General features: G+C 42.6%; 1 long non-coding RNA gene across 1 annotated transcript; it reads left to right on the top strand.

Moving 5' to 3' along the window:
* Positions 1-6686: 6686 nt before the first annotated feature.
* LOC116677825 (uncharacterized) lies at positions 6687-7701 on the top strand. Its single transcript, XR_004329063.1, has 2 exons — positions 6687-7292; positions 7442-7701. It is a non-coding gene; the product is annotated as an uncharacterized LOC116677825 (long non-coding RNA).
* The last annotated feature ends 650 nt before the right edge of the window (positions 7702-8351 follow it).

Raw genomic sequence — 8351 nt, 5'->3', positions numbered from 1 at the left:
TCCGACCATAACTGTTGGTTTTAAACATCTTTAAAATTATTCATCTTCCTAAATTTATTTTTTTCCCTTTTGGCATATTTTCTAATGTGTTTTGTAATCCCATATGAAATTTCAGATGTGTTGAACAGATATTTCCCATAGCATGCAAACAATATTGTCCGAACCTGTCTCTTTTATGAAATTATCATGTGCACCATCAGAAATTCCTATTTCGGGACTTTTATTTTGAATTCCACTGAGAGACAGGAATCTGCATCATTCACCAGTTAGCAGAGAGCACATGGAAGAAGCAAGCAGGTCTGTAACCCTCTCTTTTTTTTAGAAGTAATGTTTGTAAGTGCTGGTATGCAGTTTCCATATTTGGATGTCATGCTGCGGTATGACCTCAAAAAAAAAAAAAATAAAGTAGTTATTTATAAATGTATATTTTGGTAATATACTTCAAGGTGACCTTATGTGAGAAACTAGCTAGTTTTGTGGCACAGGCTAATGCTAGCCCTAGAAATCTTGACAGAATGTAAAAATATCATGTGGTGCAACTATTGTAGATTACTTCCAATGATTAATATTTTATTTATTTATTTTTATTTTACCTTTATTTAACCAGAAAGAAAAAACTCATTGAGATTAAAAATCTCTTTCCAAGAGTGTCCTGGCCAGGATAAGCAGCAGCACAAACAACAAGGTTGCAGACATATAACAAAAAACAATATCATGAACATAAACATAAAACACTTATGCTGTTAATAAATAGTAAGTAACAAGGTCATAAAATATCTAAATTTCAACAATAGTGAATAACAACAAGGATCGTCAGAATAATCAATCATAACATCTACAGCCAGATTTACAGATATACTGTACAAATTACATTTTTGTGTATTTTCATGATTTTTACAAACATTGATTAATTTTAAAATATGTAGAGCAGACTTTATCTATTTATCTAGTTTTATCTAGATTCTTTTAGCATTTTAGGGAGAAAGGGCTTAATGAAGTATACTGAGAAAAATACATACAAAATAAGTGACGACATGTCTTTTACCAACATAACTTTGTTTTTAATATTTAATTTATTTAGTTTTTAACAGATGCCACTGTCAAGCAAAGATAAGTCTGCGCGCCACAGGGAGCGTGTCAATTCACACCCTGCAGCAAGAGCAGCGTACCTTGCCAGGAGAAGAGAAAGGTTTGTTCTCAAATGTGGAAAAACAATGAATTGATATGAAACATTAAATTGATTAAATTAAAAGTAATACTATTTATTTTCTGTGTAGGTAATACATTTTTTTTTACATTACATTAAAACAAAAGTGGATAGTAGGCCTATGCCATAGATTTATAAATGATACTGTTTGTTTCAGCTATCAGAGAAGAAAGCAACAGGGAAAGATGCATTATGTTAAATCAAGTGAACTGCAAGACAGAGAGAGAAAGAAGCAGAGAGAGAAATGGAGGGCTGCAACCAGGGCTTACACGCACAGAAAAAATATGGCAAACCAGTATTAGACCTCACACCGCCATCTATGGAGGAGACACCCACCAGTTCTCCTTAACATAGTTGTAGTTCCAGAGCCAGCAGAAAACGTAGTTCCAGAGCAAACGTAATTCCATGGACCAATAGTGAATGATGATTTTAATCCACCAGTGGTGTCCACGCCAGTGAAAGATGAGAAAAGGAAAACTTCAAATCAGAAACGCTGCACAAGACTGCAGAGGGAGAAGAGCGCGCTTAAAAAACAAGTGTTGTATCTGAGGAAAAAGCTAATAGAAATGAGAAAACAAGAGTGAGAGGATGTTTATAGCAAGGCAAAAGCAAGGTCCAAGTGGAAAGGTCAAGCAAAAGGGACAAGAGAAATTGTTTACAGAGAGAAGGCAAGCTGTTATACAGTTTTTGACCAGAGATGAAAACTGTTTCTTTTACCAGGGAAAAAGGATACTATCACAAAAAAAAACTGAAAGCACAAAGAAGAGTTTTAACAAAGCCTCTTACTGAGCTTCATACACAGTATCAGACAGAGGTAGAACAGCATCTATCCATGTCTTATAGACAGTTCACTCGAAACCGGCCTTTTACATCACAGAGCCAAAGACCAGGGACAGGGATACATGTGCGTGTTCAGAGCATGAGAACATTTGGCTGTTGGTGAACAAACTGGCAAAGAGAGGGCTGCTGAAGACCACTAGTATCTCAGAGTTAGTGGGAAATTGTGACACTAAAATAAAGCATGCATGGATCGAGTTTGTCCCAAGTGCTGCTTTGAAGAGATTGACATGCCTAACACAGAAAACGGCGATACTGTCTCTGGGAACAATGGGAGAGAGTTACAACTACAAATGGAGAGAAAACATTTGCCAATGTAGCAAAGCAGACACACACAGGGACACTAGACGAATTAAAGGAGCTGTTCCGACAGAAACTAGAGGCTTTAGCCATTCATCAGTTTAACTGGCTCCAACAGGCCGAACAGTTCCGATACATCAAGCAAAATCTCAATGAATTGAGGCAGTCCTCCATACTGACTTTTCGGAAAATTATGCGTGCAAATTGAGCACCGAAATTCAGGCGTATCATTTTGGTGGAAGCAGGAAACAAGCCACAATACATACTGGTGTGCTGTACACCGTGGATGGCAACCAGTCGTATGCAACGCTCTCCGACAACCTCACACATGATGAGCGGGCCGTCTGGGCACATCTGGAGCCCACTAAAAGAGCTACGGGAAACACCCAAACGTTACGGCACTGCATGTGATAAGTGATGGACCGTTCACGCAGTACAGAAATAAAGCAAATTTCTACTTCTCAGTACAGTGCCATTCCTCTGTGGCTTCAAATACGTGACGTGGAATTACTCCGAAAGATCCCACGGAAAAGGCGCGCCAGACGGCATTGGTGGTGCTGTGAAGAGGGAGGCTGACCGCCATGTCCTCCATGGAGGCGAACTTCAGACTCCTGAGGATGTGTTCAAGATTCTGGTTGAGAAGTCTGGCTCTAGCGTGAAACACTACTGGATAAGCACAGACAATATAAAGAAATATGATGAATTAATTCCGGACAAACTGATGACTGTGAAGGGCACCCTCAAGATCCATCAATTTCTTTCTCACAACCTGCTCAAATAACCCACTGCGAGGTTTCATGCTTCTGCACCCATTCAGAGATGAAAACATGCCTCTGCTATCAGCCTAGTAAGGTCGACCTGCAAGACACCACATGCCTTACATCAAAGCCAGAGCAGGAGAGTCTTCAAGACTTAGATGGCAAATTTGTAATTGTGACCTATGATGAACTGCCATATGTAGGCCAAGTCCTAGAAGTTGTGGGAGAAGAGGTCAAAGTTAATGCCATGCATCAGTCAGGGGATAAAAATGTATTCATGTGGCCACAGACCGTTGATGCCATCTTTTACTTTAGGCATGATATCCAGGCAATAATATCAGAGCCTGAGCCAGCAACCTCTCGCTTCTCCAAGTTGAGAAAGGAAGATTGGGAAAAGTTCCAAAGCAGCTGGGGGTTAAACAGGAACATGATCAATAACAGTTTTATGTTTTCTAGTGTTCTGCTTATATCCTTGCTCCTTGAACCTTTTGGGTCCTAAGTTCACAAGTGAAGTTCATAAGATGGTTGTGATTTTTAAAATGGCATATTAGAAAAATGAATATGACAATGTTGTGATATGATATGAAATGAAATAGGAAGGCGACTGAAATTCCAAAGCAGCTGGGGTTAAGCAGGAACATGATTAATAGAATCAATAGGACCAGTTTAACGTTTTCTACTGTTGTGTTGATATTCTTGTTTCTTGAACCCTTTGGGTCATAAGTTCACGAGTGAAGTTCAGAAGGTGGCTGTGATTTAAAAAATGGCATAATATTAGATAATATGACAATTTGTGAAATTAAATGAAATGGGGGGGGGGGATGTTGCCCCCACTGAATATGTTCCATTGTAGCAGTTTGTGATTTATGACAATGTAAAGTACAGTTGAAATTAATGGAAATGAAGCATTGTTGTGAAAAAGGCCTAAACGTTATGGTCATTGAAATGATATAAAAAATGAAAATGTAATCAAAATGTTTTGAATGAAGGAAACTGGAAAAAACATGATTTCACTAAATATTTAGCATGCAATTTATTGGAATTGCAAAATAAAAGGTATTTTTAATGCCAACCTAATATGAGGACTTCCTGTCATTTGATGCGACCATGCATCATGTGGTGCGACCAGTAATAGCTGTAATTTTCAGTAAATAGAAATGTAGTATATGAATTCATTGACTGAAATTGACTGAAACATTGTATACTTGGATAAAATGTATTCTTTGGATATTTTTATTCGTTTCATACATATTACAGGAAAAAGTAGTACGCTAATGTCATACAAGAAGGTGACTGTTGTATTGGAAAACAACAGAAAATATAAATAATAATAAAAAATCTAAATTAATGCCAACATTTTGATTTTATACACTTCATATTACTCAGAACTTGAGTGAATCATGATCATGATTCTAAGAATTTATTTAATTTAAGGTTTTTCACAGTCGCACCACATTACATTTTTTATGGTCATGGCCAATTCATGTGCGTGAAAAAATACTAAGATCACTTAATAAACATGTTAAACATAGATTCATGCATAACTGACACTGTGTATGTTCGAAAAAATACAATAGAAACTATTGTTTATTATATTTTAAAATTTGCCTCTTGAAAATCCTTATACGTCATTGACCCAGGTACGGTTGGAGCTGAAGGACGGCGAGGCGACACTCACCCAATGTGAATCTGAGGGAAGAGTTCACCTAATCATCCGGGAGGACCTGCTGGCCGATCTCCTCAATCAGCTCCAACTCCAGAGAGAGGGCAGCGGTTGGGGCCATGAGAAAGAGCTGATGCAGAAGGAGATAGGTGAGTTAAAAGTTCTTTTGGCTGAACGTGTCCCCTCCCCACCCAGGGAAACAGAGCATCTGAGATCCCAACTGGTCAAAACCAGCAACAGGCTGCGAAAAGCCCAAAAAGATCTGGACCTGCAGTACTTCATTGCTGAAGACCTGAAGGTTGAATTGGAGCAGGTGAAGGGAGAGAAGGAGGCCCTGAAAAAGGAAGTTGAGAGTCAAAAGATGGAGCTTTGTAAGGAGAGACAGAAGCTCACGGTAAGTAAAACCAACGTGGAGTTAGAGTTGGGGAGCTTTCTGGAGATGGAGCGGGCTCAAGTTCAGGAGCTGAAGGATAAGTTGAGAAAGATGGAGGAAGCTCTCCAAGAACAGGGGAAGGAGGCAAAGAAGATACGTGAAAGATCCCAGTCTTCCCGTACAGCCCGGCTGGATGAGGCTCTGGCTGAGCGTGTCCCCTCCCCACCCAGGGAAACGGAGCATCTGACATCCCAGCTGGAAAAAGCCCAAAAAGACCTGGACCTGCAGACCTTCACTACTGAAGCCCTGAAAGTCGATTTAAAGCACATGAAAGGAGAGATGCAGGCCCTTCTAAATATTGTGGCGAGGCAGAAGTTGAAGCGTCGAAAAGAGAGGCAGATCCTCACGGTAAGTAAGACTGCCAACGTGATGTTGGAGAGCCATCTGGAGATGGAGAGGGATCGAGCTCAGGAGCTGATGGATAATTGAGTAAGGTGGAGGAAGATCTCCTAAAACAGGACGAGGAGGCCAAGGAGATTATGGAAAGATCCCAGGCTTCCCATAGAGCCCAGCTGGAGAGACAGGACACAAACAACAAGACCCTCATGGCTGCTCTTGAGGAAAAGTATGATCAGCTGGAGAGTGAGCGTGTCCTATGGCAGCAGGAGAAAACCACCCTGCTAGAGGAGAGCGACAAATCAAGAGCCTCCTATGTGGATCAGAATGAGGAGCAGAGCTTTGTGAGTGACTGCCTCCTCGCAGCTCTGAAGAACACTGAGCAGCAGCTGGAGAGTGATCTCAACCAGTGGAAGGAGGACAAGACATCCCTCCTTCAGGCCACAGAAAGCCTGAAGCTGACTCAGCTGGAAAAAGAGCAGGAGTGGGAGAGGACTGAGAGCACCTTGAGGTCCCAGCTGGTAGATCTTCAGAGCCAGATAATGGAAAAGCCAAAGAAGAAGAAGTGGTACAAAAAGCTTCTACCTGGCTGAGGAAGAGATGTATTTGTACTGGTATAGTATCTGTCTGTCTGTCTGTGTGTCTGTTTGTCTGTCGGTCTGTCTTTGTGTCTGTCGGTCTGTCTGTTGGTCTGTGTGTCTGTTGATCTGTGTGTGTGTATGTGTGTGGGTCTGTCTGTGTCTGTGCGTGCGTGCGTGCATGTGTGTGTCTGTCTGTCTGTCTGTCTGTGTGTGTGTGTGTGTCTGTGTGTGTCTCTGTCTGTCTGCGTGTGTGGGTATGTGTGTGTCTTTGTCTGTCTGTCTGTCTCTGTGTGTGTGGGTATCTGTCTGTCTGTGTGTCTGTGTGTATTTGTGTGTCTGTGTCTGTCTTTATGTGCGTGTGGGTATCTGTCTGTGTGTGTGTGTGTGTGTGTGTCTGTCTGTCTGTCTTTATGTGTGTGTGCGTGTGTGCATGTGTGTGCATGTGTCTGTCTGTCTGTCTGTCTGTCTGTCTGTGTGTGTGTGTGTGTGTGTGTGTGTGTGTGTGTGTGTGTGTGTCTGTCTGTCTGTCTCTGTGTGTGTTTGGGTGTGTGCATGCGTGCGGGTCTGTCTGTGTGTGTGTGTGTGTGTGTGTGTGTGTGTGTGTGTGTGTGTGTGCGCGTTTGCTCGCAGGGCGTGTGATGCGTCAGTGCAGTAGTGTTGGAGTAGTAGAGCTTGTAGTCAGTGCGTGCTACATGCTACATGCTACATGCTACATGCCACATGCTGTATGTTGCTTCTGCTCGCCACTCTCTGCTTCCAGCTACTGCCACCGGACAGCCCTTTGTTTTCAGGGCTGAAAGAGGAGCCGAGTGTGTGTCGCCTCCTCTGCCGGTACATAGCCTCTCACACTGCCAAGACCTGGTACACGCCTCCCCGTGGCACACATGGGAACTGGTCCCTTGTGGTTCCAGGCTAAGTTGTACAGGATCTCGGAGCAGCAGTGGGCCCCAGAGACGTGGCATGCAGGCGCATCGGTGAGTAGAAACGCCCTGATGCCCGTCAACCACTGCCCCAGCTATGGACAAATAGCCCCAGCTATGGGTAAATAGTGAAGACCCCAACAGATGTTGGTGTGAGAACCACCACAACGCCTGGGAAGGAGGAACACGGCACCCCCACAGCCACGTGGGTTAAATCGGGAGGGTACAGCGGCTAAGGGAGAAAACCCTGTGGAAATGTGAGAAAATTGCAATTTATTCTTCACAATCATATAATAACTATTGCATATACACAAACACTAGCTCTAAAAACGATGTCCTGTTTGTTGGTGTGCCGGCCCTGGGCCTGTCCTACATGGGTACTGTGGTTTGTCTTGTTAACTTGCAGGTGTAGCAGAGGCGATGATGAGATGACTGTGATCACCTGGCCGGTCCTCCCAGACTGTTTAACCCCCGCCTGCCCGAGACCAGGAGGCTGCATTCTACCGATGGCGCACCAACATGTTTTCTCTCTGTTAACTACTGACAACATGCACCTCACATTCTCCATCACATCCATCCACCAACATTCATCACTGATACTGACAATCACACCTCATCGTGCTCTTGTTTGCATCATTATTTAATAAATGTCACTTATTATTGTCACGTTGCTGTGCATCTTCCTCTTTTATTGTGGCCTGTGAGCCGGTTTTCACAAGTTGGGGGCTTGTTTGCCTTAAGTATAAAACCAGGACCTTGTTTGTGGTTTTCTTTATTTAATCCTAGTTAGTTGCTGTTGAGACAATTTGGTTTAGTTGAGCTGGTCTATTGTTGTTTAAATGTTAAGTTGCACTACAGTCATGTGTAATATAGTTTGATGTGTAAATGAGGGAAACGCAAACGCTCATTTGCATCCTAAACCCCCAAAATATAAAATGGCTCAAATTATTTATGTTTATTATAATATACTAAATATAGTTTTTTTTTTAAATGCTTGCTACTAACCTAGCTCTGGGGAATAATTCCCCGGGGTCCTTATGTCCTTTTCGCCCAGCATGTCTCCTTGGATCAGGGAGGCTCCAAAATCATGTTAGCAGCTGTCGCCGTGGTCCCGGTACACGTCCTGCGATGCCATGTTACGTCCTGCTACGCTGTGCTGTGCCCTGCCACGTCCTGCTGGGCCTTGTAATGCCCACAGTGCCCTGCTATGCCATGAACTACTACAAAGAACTACTACAAACTACTATTTTTTGTGGCTGTTGTTGCCACTCTTCAATCTAACCCCAATCGGTCGTCAGACACCGCCTACCAAAAGC

This window comes from Etheostoma spectabile, unplaced genomic scaffold, assembly GCF_008692095.1.
Source record: "Etheostoma spectabile isolate EspeVRDwgs_2016 unplaced genomic scaffold, UIUC_Espe_1.0 scaffold00005924, whole genome shotgun sequence".
Classification (NCBI taxonomy): Eukaryota; Metazoa; Chordata; class Actinopteri; order Perciformes; family Percidae; genus Etheostoma; species Etheostoma spectabile.
The sequence above is the reverse complement of the archived record's forward strand: the minus strand, read 5'-3'. Positions and strand labels throughout refer to the sequence as shown.